The sequence below is a fragment of the Chiloscyllium plagiosum genome, unplaced genomic scaffold (genome assembly GCF_037043375.1).
Source record: "Chiloscyllium plagiosum isolate Xiang-an unplaced genomic scaffold, Cpla_swu_hap1 HiC_scaffold_35, whole genome shotgun sequence".
Taxonomy (NCBI): Eukaryota; Metazoa; Chordata; class Chondrichthyes; order Orectolobiformes; family Hemiscylliidae; genus Chiloscyllium; species Chiloscyllium plagiosum.
The window spans coordinates 13,905,127-13,927,938 of record NW_028270173.1 but is presented as its reverse complement, the minus strand read 5'-3'; the positions used below and the strand labels follow the sequence as shown (position 1 = coordinate 13,927,938).

Below are 22,812 nucleotides of genomic sequence, written 5' to 3'. Positions count from 1 at the left end.
TCTGCCATTTTAACTCGGGTTTTTGTGTAGCCATGACAGTCTGATGTGGTGTACTTGATGTCCTCAAAGGAAGAATTTTGAATAAATTTGTGTTTAATACTTAGTGCTCTCGGAGGTCAGGAGCTAATGTTTCATTGTGCTCAGCAGTTTTATTTATTTATTCCATTTACTTATTTGTCTATTTTGCACAAGTATAGTTACATTTTGTTTGTGTTTTTGTTTTTTTTTCTCTTTCGCTGTTATATACATATCGGATAATTTTTTTCTTGTTGGTTTGTTGGTGTTATAATCTTTTTGTAATTTTGTCATTTTATTTAAAAAATCTTTCTTTCAATAAAAACATCGACATAAAAAATTCCAGTCGTATGGAAAATGCTAGAATCAATGAAAAGGATGGAATAGACTTTGGATGATAATGATCCACTTGGAAATAGCATGATTTATGAATGGAAAATCAGGTTTTATGAAGATGTGGATTTTGTTTTGAAAATGTTATGAATGAAATTGATCAAATAAAGCAGATGGAAACAATTTCCTAATATTTCAAGGAGGCTTTTGTCAAAATCCACCAGCAGAGATTATTTTAATAAAACCAAAGCATATTTAATAGGAGGTTATATATTGAGGTGCATTCAGAATTGCTTGACAGACAGAAAACAGAGTAGGAATAAACAGGGCATTCTCACATTGTCAGGCTGTGACTAGTGGGGTTCACAAAGATTAGTAATTGGACCCTGGCAGTTCACAACATTGGTCAGTTATTTCAACGTGAGTATCAAACATAATATTTTAAAAATTGTGACCAATGCAAAGCAATGTGAGAATTTCTGTTAAGAGGAAGGTGTAAGGCAGGCTGAGGAGGATTGGGATAGGCTTACTGAATTGACAAAAAAGCACAGAAGATGGAATATAAAATGATAGACTGTGAAGTCATCCCTTTGGTGGTGAAAGACATAGATTGTTTTAAGTGGTAAGCACTTGGAATGTCGAAATGCATTAAGTGATGTAGTCTGTCTCAATAAGTCACAAAAGTCTAACTTGCAGAATGCTCAAAGGATTAATAGAATATTAGCCCTTGTTGCAAGAGACGTTGAGTACAAAAGTACACCGTAATATTGCCAAAGATAGAGACAGTCTTGTAGCCTTGTTGGTGGGATTGATAAAGCATAGTGCTGGAAAAAGCACAACAGCTCAGGCAGCATTTGAGTAGCAAGACACTCAACATTTTGAGCATTTTCCTTCTTCAGGCATTACGGGGGGAAGGGGCATGAGAAATAAATGGGGTAGTAGGACTGGGGAAAGGTAGGTGGACAAAGTTAGGAAGTGATGGTGATAGGTCAGTAAGAAGTGTGGAGTACACAGTTGGGAAGAAAATGGACAGGTAAATCAGGTCAAAAGGGTGGAGCTGAGGCAGGGTAGGATTTGGAATCGGGTGGGGAAGGGGAGCTGTGTAAACTAGGAATTCAATGTTGAGACTGTGTGGTTGTAGGCTCCTGAGGAGGAAGATAAGGTGTTCTTCCTCCAGTTGCGGGTGGCCTTGTGTAGGCGGTGGAGGAGGCTCAGAATAGACATGTCATTGGGGGAGTGGGAGAGGGAGTTGAAGTAGATGGCCACAGGAAGGTGGGGTTGGTTGGTGTGTAAGGGCCTGAAATTTCCTTGAACCGTTCTGTGAGTTCGTGCTTGGTATCAGCAGCGTGGAGGAGACCACATCAAGAGCAACATTGCAGTAAATGAGGTTCAAGGTTATACAACTAAATCTCTGCCAGATTTGAAATGATCCTTCGAGGCCTTGAATGGATGTGAGGTGGGTAAAGTGGGGGTTGTGGGGTTGGAATGGGTGGTAGGGGGAGGTGTTGGCACAGGTTTTGCACTCTTTTGGTGGCAAGGGAAGTGCCAATTGTGGAGAGGGGTCTGATTGGGAGTGTGGACCTAACAAGGGAGTCGTGAAGGGAACAATCCCTACGGAATACAGATAGGAGTGGGGAGGGAAATATATTTTTGATGTGGGATATGACAGTAGGTGGCAAAACTGGTGGAGTATGATACACTGTATTGACAACTGTTGGAGTGGCATGTGAGAACCAAGGGGAATCTATCCTTGTTGGGATTGAGGGGGGGGGGGGTTGGAGTATCGAGTGCGGTGGTGCAGGAAATAGAAGAGAAACAATTGAGGGCACTGTTGATCACAGGGGAAGGGAAATTATGGTCCTTGAGGTAGGAGGACATCTGGGATGTCCTGGAGTGGAATTGCTCATCCTGAGAGCAGATACAGCAGAGGAAGAGCAATGGGGAGTAGGGGATCATGTTTTGGCAGTTGGGTGGGGCGTTGGGAGGAAGTATAGTCAAGGTAGCAGTGGGAGTTGGTGAGTTTGAAGTATGTGTCAGTGTTGAGTCAGTTGCCAGAGACAGAGAGGTGCAGGAAGGGGAGGGAGGCATCAGAGCTGATCTTGGTGAATTTAAGGTCAGGGTGGCAGCTGTTGGTGTGGTGAACGAACCGTTCAAGTTCCTCATGGGAGCATAACATGGCATCATACTGTCATCATTGTAGCGGAGGAAACTGTGGGGGATGGTGTCAGTGTAGCTATGGAAGAGGGACTGTTCTATGTATCCTACGAAGAGGCAGACATAGCTAAGACCCATGCGGCTTCTCATAGCCCCCTCTCTGGTTTGTAGGAAGTGGGAGGATTGAAAGAAGAAGTTGTTAAAGATGAGGACCAGTGCTGCCAATCGAATGAGAGTGTCATTGGAGGGGTACTGTGTGGATCGATGGGGGAGGAAGAAAAGGAGGGATTTTAGGCTTTCCTCATTGGAAATGCAGATGTAGATGGACTGGATGCCCACAGTGAAGATGAGGTGTTGGTGATCAGGGAATCGGAAGTCAAGGTGGATAGTATGGGTGATGTCTTCAACGTATGTGGTGAGTGCCGAGACAAATTCTGACAGGAATTTACTTTTGTGTCCTCAAACCTCATTTACTGCAACCGTTGCTCTTGATGTGGTCTCCTCTACATGGGAGAGAGTGAGGACAAACTCTTGGAATGGTTTGTCTCTGGTCCTTACACACCAACCAACTCCACCTTCCTTTGGCCATCCACTTCAACTCCCCCTCACACTCTCCCGATGATATGTCCATTCTGGGCCTCCTCCACCGCCTACACAATGCCACCCGAAGACTAGGGGAGGAACACCTCATCTTCAGCCCCTGGACCCGAAAACCACATGACCTCAACATTGAATTCACCAGTTTCTAAATCACTCCTCCCCCTTCCCAATCCAAAACTCCAATTCAGCTCCGCCTTCATGTACTGACCTATCTGCCCATCATCCTTGCCAACTATCTGCTCCACACTTCCCACCGACCTATCACTACCATGTCCTAACTTTGCCCACCAATCACCAACCTCCCTGTACCCAGGTGGACCACACGCAATTTATTTCTCAGCGCCCTTCCCCTCGCCAGTCCTGTCGAAGGATTATGACTGAAAAGTTGATTCTCTTGCTCCTTCAATGCTGCCTGACATGTTGTGCTTTTTCCAGCACCATACTTTATCAACTCTGACTCTCCAGCATCTGCAGTCCTCACTTTCTCCTAGTTCCTGAATTGTGGAATTGTCTTTTGAAGAGAGACGAGAAAACGGGGTTTGTATTCTGCAGGATTTTGAACACTGAGAAATAATTTCATTGAAATTTATTATGTACTTACAGCCATGACAGGGTATATGCAGAAAAGTGTTTCTTGGCTAGATGCCTGTGGGATATAGGTAAAGTACTCCTGCCAACTTCATCTGCAGGAAATGCAGTCAGATCCTGCTCCTCACAGAACGAGTTAGGGAACTGGAACAGGAGTTGGATGAACTGAGGATTATTCGAGAGGCTGAGAGGGTGATAGATAGAAGCTACAGGGACATAGTTACGCCAGAGAACAGAGGTAGCTGGGTAACAGTTAGATGTGGGAAGGGGAGGAAGCAGGCAGTACAGGGATCCACTGTGGTCGTTCCCCTAAACAATAAGTATACCGCTTTGGATATTGTTGGGGGGGACGGCCTAGCAGGGGTAAGCTGCAGTGACCGGGTCTCTGGCACGAGGTCCGGCTCTGAGGCTCAGAAGGGAAAGGGGGAGAGGAGGAGAGCACTAGTTATAGGAGACTCTTTAGTTAGAGGGATGGACAGGCGGTTCTGTGGACATGGGCGAGACTCTCGGATGGTTTGTTGCCTCCCGGGTGCCAGGGTCCGAGACGTCTCGGACCGTGTCTTCAGAATCCTTAAGGGGGAGGGTGTGCAGCCAGAAGTCATGGTGCACGTTGGCACCAACGACATAGGTAGGTAGAGGGGTGGGGAGGTCATTCAGGAGCTCAGGGAGTTAGGCTGGAAGCTAAAAGCTAGGACAGACAGAGTCGCCATCTCTGGGCTGTTGCCGGTGCCACGTGACAGTGAGGCAAGGAATAGGGAGAGAGTGCAGGTGAACACGTGGCTGCAAGGATGGTGTAGGAGGGAGGGCTTCAGGTATTTGGACAATTGGACTGCATTCTGGGGAAGGTGGGACCTGTACAAGCAGGACGGGTTGCACTTGAACCAGAAGGGCACCACATCCTGGGGGGTAGGTTTGCTAGCACTCTTCGGGGGGGGGTTTAAACTAATTTGGCAGGGGAATGGGATCCGGACTTGTAGTCCAGCAAGTAGGCTAGCTGTTTGTCAGGATGTCCAAGAATGTAGGGAGGCTGTGGAGAAGGTAGCACTGACAGGGAGTACTTGCGGACATAGAGATGGGCTCAAGTGTGTATACTTCAATGCAAGGTGAGGGATGCCATCGACGTCCCTGCCGATTACACTTGCAGGAAGTGCACCCATCTCCAGCTCCTCCAAGACCGTGTTAGGGAACTGGAGCTGGAGTTGGATGAACTTCGGATCATTCGGGAGGCAGAGGGGGTCATAGATCAGAGTTATAGGGAAGTAGTAACTCCAAAGATGGCAGATAGATGGGTGACAGTGAGGGGGACTGGGAGGAAGCAGCCAGTGCAGGGACCCCCTGAGGCCGTTCCCCTCAAGAACAAGTATACCGTTTTGGATACTTGTGGGGGGGATGACTTACCAGGGGTAAGTAACGGGGCTCAGGTCTCTGGCACGGCGCCTGTCCCCGTTACTCAGAAGGGAAGGGTGAAGAAGAGCAGAGCAGTAGTAATTGGGGACTCGATAGTTCGGGGCACAGATAGGCGGTTTTGTGGGAATGAGAGAGACTCACGTTTGGTATGTTGCCTCCCAGGTGCAAGGGTACGTGATGTCTCTGATCATGTTTTCCGGGTCCTGGAGGGGGAGGGGGAGCAGCCCGAAGTCGTGGTCCATATTGACACCAACGACATAGGTAGGAGGAGTGCCGAGGATGTTAGACAGGCTTTCAGGGAGCTAGGTAGGAAGCTCAGAGTTAGAACGAACAGAGTTGTTGTCTCTGGTTTGTTACCCGTGCCACGTGATAGAGATTCGAGGAATAGGGAAAGAGAACACTTAAATGCGTGGCTACAGGGATGGTGCAGGAGGGAGGGATTCCGGTTTTTGGATAACTGGGGTTCTTTCTGGGGACGGTGGGACCTCTATAAACAGGATGGTCTACACCTGAACCTGAGGGGCACCAGTATCCTTGGGGGGAGGTTTGCTAGTGCTCTTGGGCGGGGTTTAAACTAACTCTGCAGGGGCATGGAAACCCAGATTGTAGCTTCAGGGTGCAGGGCCTGGAGTGTAGGGAGGTTAGGAACATGGCATCAATTTCAAAGGAGGGTGCCTGTAAACAGGAAAGTGGCTTGAAGTGTGTATACTTCAATGCAAGAAGTATACGAAATAAGGTAGGTGAACTTGCAGCGTGGGTTGGTACCTGGGACTTCGATGTTGTGGCTATTACGGAGACATGGCTAGAACAGGGACAGGATTGGCTGTTGCAGGTTCCAGGATTTAAATGTTTTAGTAGGGTCAGAGGTGGGGGTAAAAGAGGGGGAGGTGTGGCATTGCTTGTCAAAGATAGTATTACAGTGGTGGAATGGACGATGGATGAGGACTTGCCATCTGAGGTAGTTTGGGCTGAGGTTAGGAATAGGAAAGGTGAGGTCACCCTGTTAGGAGTCTTTTACAGGCCTCCTAATAGTCCTAGAATCATTGAAGAAAGGATAGGGAAGGTGATTCAGGAGATGAGTGACAGTAATAGGGTGGTTGTTATGGGGGACTTTAACTTTCCTGATATTGATTGGGAAAGCTATAGCTCAAGTTCGTTAGATGGGTCAGTGTTTGTTCAATGTGTGCAGGAGAGTTTCCTGACACAATATGTAGACAGGCCAACAAGAGGTGAGGCCATACTGGATTTGGTTCTGGGTAACGAACCAGGCCAGGTGTTAGAATTAGAGGTAGGTGAGCACTTTGGGGATAGTGACCATAATTCGGTGATTTTTACTCTCGTGATGGAGAGGGATAAGTGTGTACTACAGGGCAAGAGTTATAGCTGGGGTCAGGGAAATTATGATGCGGTGAGGCATGACTTAGGATGTGTGGCTTGGAAAAGTAGACTCCAAGGCAAGAGTGTAAATGATATGTGGAGCTTGTTCAAGGAGCAACTATTGAGTGTCCTTGATAATTATGTACCTGTCAGGCAGGGAGGAAAGGGTCGTGCGAGGCAGCCGTGGTTTAATAAGGAATTGGAATCCCTTGTTAAATGGAAGAGGGCGGCCTATCTCAAGATGAGACGTGAAGGTTCAATTGGGGCGATTGAGAGTTATAGGGTAGCCAGGAAGGACCTGAAGAGAGAGCTAAGAGCAGCAAGGAGGGGACATGAAAGGTCCTTAGTCGGTAGGATTAGGGAAAACCCTAAGGCTTTCTATAGGTATGTTAGGAATAAAAGAATGACTAGGGTAGGAATAGGTCCAGTCAAGGATAGTAGTGGGAAGTTGCGTGTGGAGGCAGAAGAGATTGGGGAGACACTGAATGAATACTTTTCTTCAGTATTTACTCAGGAACAGGGCATTGTCGTCGATGTGAATACTGAGTCACAAATAAGTAGAATGGATGGCTTTGAGGTATGGAGAGAAGAGGTGTTGGAAATCCTGGAAAAGGTGAAAATAGATAAGTCCCCTGGGCCTGATGGCATTTATCCTAGGATTCTTTGGGAAGCAAGGGAGGAGATTGCAGAGCCATTGGCCTTGATTTTTATGTCCTCTTTGTCTACAGGAGTAGTGCCAGAAGACTGGAGGATAGCAAATGTGGTTCCCTTGTTCAAAAAGGGGAGTAGGGATAACCCTAGTAACTATAGGCCGGTGAGTCTCACTTCTGTTGTGGGCAAAGTCTTAGAGAGAATTGTAAGGGATAGGATTTATGCACATCTGGATAGGAATAATGTGATCAAGGATAGTCAGCATGGTTTTGTGAAGGGCAGGTCGTGCCTCACAAACCTTATTGAATTCTTTGAAAAGGTGACGAAGGAGGTTGATGAGGGGAAAGCGGTAGATGTGGTATATATGGATTTTAGTAAGGCGTTTGATAAGGTTCCCCATGGTAGGCTACTGCAGAAAATACGGAGATATGGCATTGAGGGTGAGTTGGAGGTTTGGATTAGGAATTGGCTGGATGGAAGAAGACAGAGGGTAGTAGTTGATGGCAAAGTTTCTTCATGGAGTGCCGTCACTAGCGGTGTTCCGCAAGGATCTGTTTTGGGACCATTGCTGTTTGTCATTTTTATAAATGACCTGGAAGAGAGATTAGAAGGTTGGGTGAGCAAGTTTGCGGATGATACGAAAGTCGGAGGAGTTGTTGACAGTGAGGAAGTATGTGGTAGGTTACAGCAGGATATAGAGAAGCTGCAGAGCTGGGCAGAAAGGTGGCAAATGGAATTCAATGTAGCTAAGTGTGAGGTGATTCACTTTGGGAAGAATAACAAAAAGATGGGGTACTGGGCTAATGGTCGGATACTTGGCAGTGTGGATGAGCAGAGGGATCTTGGTGTCCATGTACACAGATCTCTGAAAGTTGCCACCCAGGTAAATAGTGCGGTGAGGAAGGCATATGGCGTACTGGCTTTCATTGGTAGAGGAATTGAGTTCCGGAGTCCTGAGGTCATGATGCAGTTGTATAAGACTCTGGTGCGGCCGCATCTGGAATATTGTGTGCAGTTTTGGTCGCCATACTATAGGAAGGATGTGGAGGCACTGGAACGGGTGCAGAGGAGGTTTACCAGGATGTTGCCTGGTATGGAAGGAAGATCGTATGAGGAAAGACTGAGACACTTGGGGCTGTTTTCATTAGAGAAAAGAAGGTTTAGGGGTGACTTGATTGAGGTGTACAAGATGATTAGGGGGTTAGATAGGGTTGACAGTGTGAACCTTTTCCCACGTATGGAGTCGGGTATTACAAGGGGGCATAGCTTTAAATTAAGGGGGGTAGATATAGGACTGAAGTTAGGGGTAGGTTCTTCACTCAGCGAGTCGTAAGTTCATGGAATGCCCTGCCAGTAGCAGTGGTGGACTCTCCCTCTTTATGGGCATTTAAGCGGGCATTGGATAGGTATATGGAGGATAGTGGGTTAGTATAGGTTAGGTGGGCTTGGATCGGCGCAACATCGAGGGCCAAAGGGCCTGTACTGCGCTGTATTCTTCTTCTTCTTCTTCTTCTTCTTCTTCTTCTTCTTCTTCTTCTTCTTCTAAGGAGTATCAGAAATAAGGTGGGTGAACTTAAGGCGTGGATCGGTACCTGGGACTACGATATTGTGGCCATCACGGAAACATGGATAGAAGAGGGACAGGAATGGTTGTTGGAGGTTCCTGGTTACAGATGTTTCAGTAAGATTAGGGAGGGTGTTAAAAAAGGAGGGGGGGTGGCGTTGCTAATTAGAAATGGTATAACGGCTGCAGAAAGGCAGTTCGAGGGGGATCTGCCTTTGGAGGTAGTATGGGCTGAAGTTAGAAATAGGAAAGGTGCAGTCACCTTGTTGGGTGTTTACTATAGGCCCCCCAATAGCAGCAGAGATGTGGAGAAACATTGAGAAACAGATTTTGGAAAGGTGCAGAAGCCACAGGATAGTAGTCATGGGTGATTCAAACTTCCCAAACATTGATTGGAAGCTCTTTAGTTCAAGGAGATTGGATGGGGCAGTGTTTGTGCAGTGTGTACAGGAAGCTTTTCTAACTCAGTATGTAGATTGCCCGACCAGAGGGGAGGCCATATTGGATTTGGTACTTGGTAACGAACCGGGACAAGTGATGGGCTTGTTAGTGGGTGAACATTTTGGTGATGGTGACCACAATTCTGTGACTTTCACCTTGGTTATGGAGAGAGATAGGTGCGAGCAACAGGGTAGGTTTTACAATTGGAGGAAGGGTAAATACGATGTTGTAAGACAGGATCTGAGGAGCATAAGTTGGGAGCATAGGCTGTCAGGGAAGGATGTCGTGAAAATGTGGAACTTTTTCAAGGAACAGATACGACGTGTCCTTGATATGTATGTACCTGTCAGGCAGGAAAGAGATGGTCGTGTGAGGGAACCTTGGTTGACGAGGGAGGTTGAATGTCTTGTAAAGAGGAAGAAGGGGGCTTACATAAGGTTGAGGAAACAAAGTTCAGACAGAGCATTGGAGGGATACACGATTGCCAGAAGGGAGCTGAAGAAAGGGATTAGGAGAGCTAAGAGAGGGCATGAAAAATCTTTGGCGGATAGGATCAAGGATAACCCCAAGGTATTTTATGCGTATGTGAGAAACATGAGAATGACGAGAACGAGGGTAGGTCCAATTAAGGACAGTAGTGGGAGACTGTGTATTGAGTCGGAAGAGATAAGTGAGGTCTTGAATGAGTACTTTTCTTCAGTATTTACAAACGAGAGGGACCGTATTGTTGAAGAGGAGAGTGTGAAATGGACTGGTAAGCTAGAGGAGATACTTGTTAGGAAGGAAGATGTGTTGGACATTTTGAATAACTTGAGGATAGACAAGTCCCCCGGGCCTGACGGGATATATCCTAGGATTATGTGGGAAGCAAGAGAGGAAATTGCAGAGCCGTTGACAATGATCTTTTCGTCTTCACTGTCAACAGGGCTGGTACCAGGGGACTGGAGAGTGGCGAATGTTGTGCCCCTGTTCAATAAAGGGAATAGGGATAATCCCGGGAATTACAGGCCAGTTAGTCTTACTTCGGTGGTAGGCAAAGTAATGGAAAGGGTACTGAGGGATAGGATTTATGAGTATCTGGAAAGACACTGCTTAATTAGGGACAGCCAGCACGGATTTGTGAAGGTTAGGTCTTGCCTTACAAGTCTTATTGAATTCTTTGAGGAGGTGACCAAGCATGTGGATGAGGGTTGAGCAGTGGATGTAGTATACATGGATTTTAGTAAGGCATTTGATAAGGTTTCCCATGGTAGGCTTATGCGGAAAGTCAGGAGGCATGGGAGAGAGGGAAATTTGGCCAGTTGGATAGAAAACTGGCTAACCGATCGAAGTCAGAGAGTGGTGGTAGATGGTAAATATTCAGCCTGGAGCCCAGTTACAAGTGGAGTTCCGCAGGGATCAGTTCTGGATCCTCTGCTGTTTGTAATTTTTATTAATGACTTGGAAGAGGGAGTCGAAGGGTGAGTCAGTAAATTTGCAGATGTTACGAAGATTGGTGGAGTTGTGGATAGTGAGGAGGGCTGTTGTCGGCTGGAAAGGGACTTAGATATGATGCAGAGCTGGGCTGAGGAGTGGCAGATGGAGTTCAACCTGCCAAGTGTGAGGTTGTCCATTTTGGAAGGACAAATAAGAATGCGGAATACAGGGTTAACGGTAGGGTTCTTAGTAAGGTGGAGGAGCAGAGGGATCTTGGGGTCTATGTTCATAGATCTTTGAAAGTTGCCACTCAGGTGGATAGAGCTTGCAAGAAGGCCGATGGTGCATTAGCGTTCATTAGCAGAGGGATTGAATTCAAGAGTCGTGAAGTGATGTTACAGCTGTCCAGGACTTTGGTTAGGCCACATTTGGAATACTGTGTGCAGTTCTGGTCGCCTCACTTTAGGAAAGATGTGGAAGCTTTGGAGAGGGTGCAGAGAAGATTTACCAGGATGTTGCCTGGAATGGAGAATAGGTCGTACAAGCATAGGTTGAGCGTGCTAGGCCTTTTCTCATTGGAACAGAGAAGGATGAGGGGTGGCTTGATAAAGGTGTATGAGCTGATCAGGGGAATAGATAGAGTAGACAATCAGAAACATTTTCCCTAGGTACAACAGAGTGTTACAAGGGGACATAAACTTAAGATGAAGGGTGGAAGGTATAGGGGAGATGTCAGGGGTAGGTTCTTTACCCAGAGAGTGGTGGGGGCATGGAATGCGCTGCCTGTGAGAGTGGCAGAGTCAGAATCATTGGCGAACTTTAAGTGGCAATTGGATAGGTACATGGATGGGTGCTTAAGCTAGGACAAATGTTCAGCACAACATCGTGGGCCGAAGGGCCTGTTCTGTGCTGTATTGTTCTATGTTCTATGTTCTAGTGTTACTTCTGCAATCATAATTACTTATGCAAGGTAAATGAACTCACACTAGTGTATAATTGTTTCACTAAGAGCTGAGTCAACAAGAATGAAAACTATGTGAAGGATATACATAATTGTTTTTCTATTCGCTAAAATGTGCATGCAAGAATGAAATGTGCCTGCAAACAATGATAGATGTTACAGACAAATAGATAAGGTGCTGTGAGGGGAGGGGTTTAAGCTAGGGGGTACTGTACAAACAGTAGTTATAAGCATCTATTTCCCGCTTCTGCAAAAACAAGAACAAACCACAATCAAGAGGTCATGAGGTCATAATAAGTAAGGGAAACGGATGGTAGTGAAGGAGGGTATACCTAACAATGGACCACAGAGGGAGATGGTCAAACGGCCTTGTGAGGCCAGAAATAAGTGTTTTGTCACAGACAGGGCCAGATAAGGCAAGAGACAAACAAGAGTAATGGGCGCCGGTCTTAGAGAAGTGGGAGATGTAAACAGGGGAGGAGCAATGGGAGGAGAGAAGGGAAACAAATTATATAAATATTGTGTACTAGTTGAATTCAGTGTGTGCGTGTCTGTGACTGCCTTTGTACACAGTAGACACCACACCCCTCTTGCAAGAGCGAAATAAATAACATTACTGATTCAGATCTTATCTCGGACTGAAATTATTGAAGTGAGTGAGCTTCGTTTCTCACATGCCTATAAAAATATAAAGGGAGATGGCACTTGTTTTCTGAAGATTAAGAGAATTATTTTTTACTTAGAAAGTTTTGAACCTTGGGAATTGTGTCCCACATAGGACTGTGGAACTTCAATACTTGTGTATGATTAATGTAGAAATTGATAATTTTCAGGTTATCATTCAAGTATTGGATAATGTGGATTGGGTGTGTAAAAAGCATTGTAATGTTCGATCAGCCCATGATAGTATTGAGTGACCAAACAGACTTAATGTGTTGAGTGACTTACGTCTGTTCCTGTCTCCCTGCTTCCTCCAGAAACTTTCAGTGAGCATTTATGAAATTCCATATTTGCTTTGGTTTTGCAAACTACTTACATCATCCATATGGACTTTTTCAATTTGAAACAAAACTTTAACAGATGAAAATGAAATTTAACTTGCGGCTCATGTTATGTGGTGGTTCCTTCTAGAATGGCTGCCTGCTTTCCAGGCCTCAGTTTTGATCCCCTTGGCACTGCTGGGAAGACAGTTTTGATAAGTTCTTGGCTGTTAAAATACAGGTTAAACGATAGTGTGATCAGACAGCAAGGGATGCTGGGTACATTGGCCAAGTAAAATTCCAGTCACAAATATGGACAACAAAACACAATGCAAAAGCAGCAGCCAGAGATATTTATAATGTTAACATAATATCAAAGGCAACAGTTATCCTGGACAGAATATCCCTAACAACTAATTCACCAAACAAAGGAGGTCGCAGACAGAACGGCACCGGGTCCTGCTGCACAAAGAAACAAACAGCAGCGAGCCATCCAAATGATTAACGATGTTTCAAACTGTTAAATAAGTGTCACAAATTGGCCAGAACTGTAGAAAGTTTCAGGAAAGTTTCCAAAAACATATTTTGAAAATGGGCCGAGATTAGTTTGGGAAACTTCGTTGACATGGATGAGTTGAACCAAAGGGGCTGTTTCTGTTTTCTTCGACTTGATGATTTGCTGCCTCAACGACTCTATCATTCTTTTGGTTCTTGTCATCTTTTGTTCTTAAACGTAGATTCTTGCTCAGTTTTGCTGCAGCATTTTTGATTGAAGACTCTGTGCCAAGCAGACCCGTGATTAGGACACACTTCCCCAACCTCAAATACAACATAACACAGAAATGTGAAAAGGCTGTATGGAACAGTGTACTTTATCATGCTATCAACAAAATGACATATATATTTGTAAGTCAGGGGTTCTTTTCACTAATGTGGACAGTGATGAGAAAGAACATTAAACCAGAAATAAATGATTTTTTTTAACTCAACCAATATTCTGCAGAACAAATATTTTCATGGTGAGAAACGTTATGTGTGGATGCCCTGATCAATACAATGAGTTGCACATCATAACCAACACAGATAGTCCAATCAGTCTTCACTGCAGTCTCACACCACATAAATGTTGGAAAGGCTGAAGTCCTGTTTACTGTTTTAAAAGCATCATATGTGTTTCCTTCTTTTCAATTTTATGACATATTACCTACCTTAATATGACAATATTTACATATTAACAATAACTAATGATTTATATATTACTAACTATAAATAATAATATTCATAGACCTGTGCAAATCCAGTCCACTTTGTCAGCGTTCCTTTACCATGTAAGGACATTGCTGCAGCATGATGAGATTTCCAACGAAGTGAAATTGACAGGTTTATCACAGTTGCAGACATTAACCTAAAAATGATGGAAACACTCATTGGGCCAGGCAGCATGAAAATGGCACTTGCTCATTATCTGAGTCGAAACTGAAGAGAGCCAAATATCACAGCAGCAACTGGTTTGCCACCTCCCATTCCCTCCTACGAAGGTCATTCAGAGTCTCATGCTGAAAACCATACCACTAAGAATCCCCATCACTATGAAGAAGGTGAGAATTGGGAAGTTTGATGGTGGAAATGTTCACAGATGTTCATTCTTTTACTTGCTCAAAGGACAGATGAGTTGCCTTCTGGGCCATCCCTCGTTGCCCTTGAGACATTGGTGAGCTCTCTTCTTGAACCGCTCCAGTCCATGTGCTGTAGGTCGACTCACAACACTCTGAGGGACGGAATTCTTGGGTTTCCACTCAGCAACGATGACAAGTTTCCAAGTCAGGTTGGTGAGCGATTTGGAGCTAATTTTCAGGTGGTGGTGTTCCCATGTATCTGCTGCTTTGTCGTTCTAGATAGAAGCAATTGTGTGTTTGCAAGGTGCTGTCCAAGGCTGTTTGGTGAATTTCTGCAGTTCAGTTTGTCAATAGTACACACTGCTGTTACTGAGCATTGGTTGTGGAGGCAGCAGGGTATTTGTTGATGTAGGACAGTCAGATGGCCTGCTTTGTTTTGGATAGTGTCAAACTACTGGGGTATTGTTGGAGCTGCACCCACGCAGGCAAGTGAGGTGGATCCATCACACTCCTGGCTTGTGCCTTGCAGATGAGTGACAAGTTTTTAGGAATCGGGAGGTGCGTGTCTTCACAGTATTCTGAGCCACTGACCTGATCTGAAAGCCACTGCATTTATATAGTGAGGCCTGTTGCACTTCAAGTTAATAGTAATCCCTGCGCTGTTTTCAGCAGGGAATTCAATGAAGGCATTGTATGTCAATGGACAGTGGCTGGACTGACTCTCATTGGAGAACGTCATGACTCGGTATTTGTATGGCACAAATTTGAATTCACACTTGTCAGCTTTAGCTTCGATATTTGTCAAAGTCTTGTTGCATTTGTACATGTGAATTTTCAGAATATGCGGAGTCATGAATAGTGTTGAAGATTGCACAGTCATCGAACATACCAACTTCTGACCTTATTACTGAGGGAAGGTCACTATGAAGCAACTGAAGACGTTCATGTTCTTCTTCCCATGTGCCAGGTAAACAGTGGAAAGTTTGACTCCCTCCACGCCCACTTGCCACAGACTCCAGATTTGCTCGGGTTCCTTGATACCACACTCGATGAAACGTCATGATTTGGACACTGATGAAGGAGCGGCGCTCCAAAAGCTCGTGTTTCCAATTAAACCTGTTGGACTATAACCTGGTGTTGTGAAATTTTTAACTTTCATCGATGAAATGTGGCTGTAATGCCAACGGCTTTCACACTCACCTCACCACGCTAGAATAAGACAAACTTCTGGTAATTTACAGAGTGTGGCATCTGTTGCAATTTCCCTTCGATATCCCTCACCACCCAGCCCCCATTAGTTCCTCAATCACACTCAGGAGAAATGATTTGCTGGGCCCCTGGAACAACTCCCCTGAGCTTCTATTTGTTTCTTCTCTCCCCCTCCTTCTTTCCCCTAGCCCTACACAGCTCCTTGCTGATCTTTCAGTTCCCAGTTCTGATACAGGGTTTATTCCCGGAATGTTAACCTGGCTTCTCTCTCCACCTGTGACTGAGACCTGTCAATTTACAGCTGGCAGGAGGCATGGGGACAGGGAGAAATTATGAGATGGATCTGTCAGTGCCCTTTAATCCCTCAGATTGTCAGCGGGGCGGAATTTTTCAAATCATCATTCCCTCCCGAACAGACCATGGGAATGACCCTCTCAGTGAAAGTGTGGGTGAAAGTGTGGAGATGGGACATGGTGTCTGCATTGTAAAATGACACCTGTCCACCCTCATAGTCCAGGAAAACTCTGATCTTCCAGGGATTCACACTCGGGGAGAGGAGGGTCCGTGAGGGGGAGGTGGAGGTGAAATAACCTCTTCCGCGAATCAGCCACACAATGTCTCCCTGATGTGAATCCCTCTGATCCCAGGGATCAAATCTCTCCGGGGGGTCAGGGGGCAGCTGCTCTGTGTCTCCGAGTCTCACACTGGTCCGGTCCTCAAACAGGATGAGCCGGGGATGCGCTGTGTTCGGATCCAGAGTCAGAGAGGCTGGAGCTGGGGAAGAGATCAAACAACACCATCAGAGAGAGGGGCCAGAGACAGTGAGGGGAGCAGGGAGTGAGGGGTGAGCGATGAAGGGAACGGGATGAGGCGAGATAAGGTGAATCTGAAAAGGGGGAGTTTGAAGGAGGGGATAGTCAGGGATAGGGAGTGAGTGAGGGAGAGTGCAGTGTGTGATGAGAGTGGAGGGATGAGGAAGGATGGGTAAGGCGGAGGAATGGGGAGGGAGGAAAGGTAAGAGAGAGAGAGAAAGGAAAGGAGATTGAAAGGTGGTATGGGGGGGGGGGGGGGGGGAGAATGAAGGCGAGCCCAGAGTGGGGTGGGGAATGGGAGGGTTGAGCCCAAATAATTCAGTTCCCTCACCTTCCCAGAGCGCAATTCGACCGCTCCCACCCAGCTCCTCACTCTCCCCGCTCCCGCTGCTGCAGTAGCAAAATCAGTCTGCCTTCTGGTTGGAATACAGACACACTCTAACCTCACACCTTTCAGGCATTGTCTGAGCTGAGATGCTGCTTTATTTTAATAATAAAACTGAAAGTTATCTCGGGACTGTGACTTGAATCAAGTTCTGGGATTTACGTATTAATCAATCGAAACCTGCCACCCATTTTAAGTGATGATAGATTTAACAGCAATCTAGGTTTGTTCAATATATCGCAACATTTGTGTGATATTTACATATTTTACAAAAAAATTGTGTCCTGTGATCCTGCCCCACTAGCTCCTGACGAAGGAGCAGCGAAAGCTTGTCCTTCCAGATAAACCTGTTGGACTATACCCTGGTGTTGTGTGATTTTACCTTGATAAAGCTTAGTGACGTGAAAAACGATATTTAAATATAAGAGTCTTTCAGACCGGATCCCCAGAAAGACTGCCTCTGTATCTGTCATCTCATTTTCTCGATACCGAATACATTGTGTTTGAGGGTGAGCGGGTGCAGTCATTCACACAACCCAGCTCAGTGATCTGGATCTTACACCAGGTTGCACCAAAGGGTTTGTCGTGGGCAGTGAGTTCAGCAAAATTCAGGGAAAATTCGCTCCCCGCCCATCTTCACCCCCGCCCCCTCTCTGTCTCTCTCTCTCTCTGCCCCTCCTGGGTCTTCACCCTCCCGACTCCCTCTCCCTGTTCGAGTTGCGTTTTTTTCTTCAATATATGAATGTTTCGATTCGTCTCTGTCAGAATATCGGGAGAATAAAGTGGAAAGTAATAATTGTTTGCAGTGAAATTCATCGGGAAATCGATGACCTGAACGTGTTTACCTGCGGAGGAACAGTGAGACTGGGAACAGTTTGAATCAGGAAGTGCTGAGATTGATCATGGCTTCCAGACAGCAGCTCCTGAGACTGACCGAGGAGGCAGTTTGTCCCATTTGTCTGGATTTCTTCACCGATCCGGTTATACTGGAATGTGGACACAATTTCTGCCGCTCCTGTATCACCCAGAGTTGGGAAAAGAAGGAGATAAACTCCTGCCCTGAATGTCGAGAGGTGTTTCCGGACAGAAACCTCAGGGTAAATCGGGCCTTAGCGAATCTGGCTGAGGAGGCTCGAAAATTAAAGCTGGATCCGAAAGAGAAGGAAAGTAAACCTCACTGTGAGGTACATCAGGAAGATCTGAAGCTGTTTTGTGAAACTGACAGGAAATTGATCTGCCTGATTTGTCGAGATTCCCGGGAACACAGAGAGCACCGCTTCCTGCCGATCAATGAGGCTGTTGAAATCTACAAGGTAAAAGAGAGAATATGTCACGAACTGCGCGTTTCACACATTCCTGATCCAACACCTGAACTAACGGATCTAACTCTGTAATTTCTCTCCAAATCCTAGAAAAAGATAAAATCTTCCTTGGACTCTCTTACAGAGAAAAAATCGGCGGTTCAACAAGCGGAACTGACCCAGAAACGGATTTCCGAAGTGAGGGTGAGCTCTCCCTGTGCTGATTTTCTGGGATCTGGGTTAGTTTTGTTCCCTTTATCGTGGGACATTAATGAGGTTTCACATTTCATTTGGTAGGAACAGGCGAGCAGTCTGCAGACCCACATCACATCCGAGTTCACCAGATTCTCACTGAGAAAGAGCAGCGTTTACTCAGAGATCTCAGGGAAGAAGAGGAGAGGATTGTAGAACCAATGGAGAAAACCCTTCGAGAGATTCAGGAGAATTTAAATTCTATTGAGGAGGAACTCTCAAAGTTGCAGAAACAGATGGAGCAAAAAGACGAGCTCATATTTTTGACGGTGAGGGAATATATTCCAGGTTAGGTAATGGAATTTCACCCAGTTACAAAAAAAAAACTCATGGTACTTGTTAATTAATAAAGCAATTGCTAAAAAATATAGTATTCAAGTCAATCTATGACTGGATTATTGCGACACTGTCACTGAATTAATCGCTTCTACACTCTGATGCGTTTCGGGAATACCGGATTATTTTACCCTCTCCTCAGTCTTCCTTCCAAAATATATCACTTTACACTTCCGCGTTGTGCCTGTTCATTTCAACAGCCTGTCTGTCTCCTCCTGAAATCTGTTACTGCCATCCTCAATGTTTGTGATTCATTTCTTTCAGGAGGAAGCTTGTCAGAAGAGAAGGTAGGACATGCTCTTTACTGAAACCCTGCACAGTTTGCTCAATAACTCAGGGACGGGTTATTATGGGGTTATTTCCTTGTTATTGTCGCAGCTCTAAAAGGTCATTTATTGGGTGACAGTAACTCCAGTTATGGTTCATAAACAAGTGTTTTTTTTCTGATAACAAGATTGTTACAGGGTTAAAACAGTATTAGCTTTGATAAAACTGTTCCATGATATTGCGAACAATGACAGGGTGCCTGGATATAGCACAACCTGGTTCTCAGGCTGGAAGTGATCACTGCCCTGATTTGTGTTGTTTGTGTGACTGTGCCCTTCCTCCTGACCCTGAGAGAGAGACAGGGCCCACGTTTCCAGAGAATGGCCATCCCTGTTCCTGCATGGCTCCTGACCAAACCGAGGCAGTCAGAGTTTAAAGGGAGAATTATTTTGTTTCACCTTTTACAACACTAATTGCACCTAGACTTTATAAAGGGTACAATAATTCCAAAATCAGAAACTAAATCCTAATTAATGTAATGTAATGTTCTGAGGTACTTTACAGGTGTGTTGGAAATTATAGAAAAGTCACACTGAACTATTAATCCAGGTCATTGGTGCAGGTTTTAGTGCAACTTAAAGGAGGAAAGAGGAACAGAGAAATAGAAAGGTTCAGGGAGGGAATTCCAGAGCTGAGGCATTCGGCAACTGAAAGTCCAACCTCCAATGGGGGTTGGGGGGGAGAGGCTAAAATCAGAGATGGTCAAGAGGTCAGAAATAGAGCAGCAAAATTCTCGGAGGGTTGTGGCACCCATGTATTACACATGGTGCAATGTGATGTATCAGTAACTGATCTGTTAGTGGGATATGGACATTTCTCTGGATCTGGGGGGTTTCCAATCCTTGCCCTTGTATTATTGAATTCAGTTTGGATCAATTTACAAAAATAAGATGAACATTTTTTCGCCCATTGACTGAAATGTGAACAATACTGAAATAATTTATGATTTGAGTTTAATAATTTATAACGTAATCTGTTCAATATTCATAGGGTTAGTGACAACAAGAACAAACTCTCAGCTGCAGATCCCTCTCTGTCTATTGGAAAGTTCTCTGGCCCTTTACACTACACAGTCTGGAAAGAAATGATACACACCATTCACCCAGGTAAACACATGTATTCATTTTCTTGATGATAAATCCAGTTATGCAGGGACTCTCAGGTACCAGTTTAAACCTTCACATCAGGTGTTGTTAATTCTGGGACACAGAACAATATTTTGAGGAACTTTCTTCAGCGTATTTGCAAAGATTTGTAGCTCAGGTTATGAACAGATTGTTAATTTCCTTGCTGAGTTGGTAAGTTAGTTCACAGATGTTTCATCCCTATTCTCAGTAACATCATCAGGGTGCCTTAGATGAAGTGTTGGTGTTCTGTCCCACTCTGCTAGGGTTGATGGTACCATTTCCAGTTTTGTTGTTGGTTTTGTATCTTAGTGATTGGTAAATGGGGTCCAACTCTTCCTATTTGTTAATGGAGTTCAGGGATTAGTGTGAGGCTTCCAGGAATTCCTCTGACATATCTCTGTTTGGCTTGTCCTAGAATGGATATATTGTCTCAGTCGAATTGGTGTCTGTCATTGTTAATGTGAAGTGACATAAGTGCTAAGTGATCATGTCACTTGCTGGCTAGTTTGTGGTTTTGAACCCTAGTGGCTAATTTCCTTCCTGTTTGCCCAATGAAGGTTTATACCCAAAACATTGCCTTCTCCACCTCCTGATGCTGCCTGGCTTGCTGTGTTGTTCCAGCCCCTTATTTGTTTACTCATGTAGTGTTTTTGGCAGTCTTCACATGGTATTTTGTGTATAACATTGATCCTGTTGGTTGTGTGTAGAGTATATACTTAGAATCATAGAGTCATCGAGATGTACAGCACAGAAACAGACCCTTCAGTCCAACTCATCCATGCTGACCAGACCGCCTCAGGCGACTGACTGTGTGGAGTTTGCACGTTCTCCCCGTGTCTGCGTGGGTTTCCTCCGGGTGCTCCGGTTTCCTCCCACAGTCCAAAAGATGTGCAGGGTCAGGTGAATTGGCCATGCTAAATTGCCCGTAGTGTTAGGTAAGGGGTAAATGTAGGGGTATGGGTGGGTTTCGCTTCGGCGGGTCGGTGTGGACTTGTTGGGCCGAAGGGCCTGTTTCTACACTGTAATGTAATCTAATCTAATACCTTCATCTAATAGAGTCCAATTTGGCAAAACTTGGCCCATATCCATCTAAACCCTTCCAATTCATAAACACATCCAGATGCCTTTAAAATGTTGTGAATTTACCATCCTCCACCACTTCCTCTGGCAGCTCATTCCATACACACACCATCCTCTGTATGAAAAAGTTATCCCTGAGGTCTCTTTTATATTTTCCCCATTCACCCAAAATCTATGCCCTCTAGTTCTGGATGCCCTCACCCCAAGGGAAAATAACCCTGTCTGTTTATCCTATCATATCCCTTGTGATTTTATAAACTCTATAAGGTCACCCCCCAGCCTTTGATGCTCAAGGGAAAATAGCCCCAACCTATTGAACCTCTCCCCATGGCTCAAATCCTGCAACATCCTTGTAAATCCTTTCTGAACCCTTTCAAGTTTCACAATATTCTTCTGATAGAAGGTAGACCAGAATTGCACACAATGTTCCAAAAGTGGCCGAACCAATGTCCTGTACAGCCACAACATGGCGTCCCAGCTCCAATACGCAATGCTCTGTCCAATAAAGAAAAGCATACCAAATGCCTTCTTGACTATTCTATTAACCTGCAACTCCACTTTCAATGAACTATGAACTTGCATTCCAAGGTCTCTTTGCTCAGCAGCACTCCGCAGGACCTTACCATTAAGTGTACAAGTCCTGCTAAGATTTGCCTTTCCAAAAAGCAGCACTTCTAATTTATCTAAATTAAACTCCATCTGCCACTCTTTGATCCATTGGCTCATCTGATCAAATCCAGTTGTACTCTGACATAACCTTCTTCACTGTCCACTACACTTTCAATTTTGGTGTCATCTGCAAACTTAATAACTATATCTCTTATGTTCACATCCAAATCATTTATTTGTGTGCTGAAAAGCAGTGGACCCAGCACCAATCCTTGTGGCACACCACTGGTCAAAGGCCTCCAGTCTGAAAAGCAACCCTCCACCACCACCTTCTGTCTTCTACATTTGAGCCAGTTCTTTATCCAAATGGCTAGTTCTCCCTGTATTCCATGAGATCTAACCTTGCTAACCAGTCTACTATGAGGAATCTTGTTGAAGGACTTACTGACATCTGTGTAGATCAGGTCCATTGCTGATCCCTCATCAATACGTGCTGTTACTTCTTTAGACAACTCAATCTAGTTCATGAGACATGATTTGCCATGCTTAAAGGCATTTTGACCATCCCTAATCAGTCCTTGCCTTTCCAAATGCAAGTAAACCCTTTCCCTCAGGATTCCCTTTGACAACTTGCCCACCACTGATATCAGGATCACTGGTCTATAGTTCCCTGGCTTTCCCTTCCCATCTCCACTCTTCCAGCACCTGACCTGTGACTATCAATGATATAAATATCTCAGTCAGGGGTGCAGCAATCACTTCCCTAGTTTCCCACAAATGTCTAGGGTACATGTCTACAATGTCCACCTTTTTTCTCAACGGAGGATTCCCCAGCAATGTTGTTGACAGGGCCCTGAATTGCACCAGCCCATCTCCCACACTTCCGCACGTATCCCTCTCTTCCCCACCCTGCAACAGCAATAGGGTTCCCCTTAGTCTTACAGAGAACATAGAACATTACAGCGCAGTCCAGGCCTTTTGGCCCTTGATGTTGCGCCATCCTATGAAAACCAATCTGAAGCCTGTCTATTCTGCACTATACCATTTTCATTCATATGTTTATCCAATGACCATTTAAATGCCCTGAAAGTTGGCAAGTCTACTACTGTTGCAGGCAGTGCATTCCACGCCCCTAATACTCCCTGAGTAAAGAAACTACCTCTCTCATCTGTTCTATATCTCCCACGCCTCAATTTAAAGCTATGTTACCTCATGTTAGCCATCACCATCTGAGGAAAAAGGCTCTCACTCTCCACCATATCTAACCATCT

General features: G+C 45.1%; 1 pseudogene; it reads left to right on the top strand.

Annotated features, from left to right (window-relative positions):
* LOC122541451 (E3 ubiquitin-protein ligase TRIM69-like) overlaps positions 1-22,812 on the top strand; it is an 86,924-nt pseudogene that overhangs the window by 53,155 nt on the left and 10,957 nt on the right.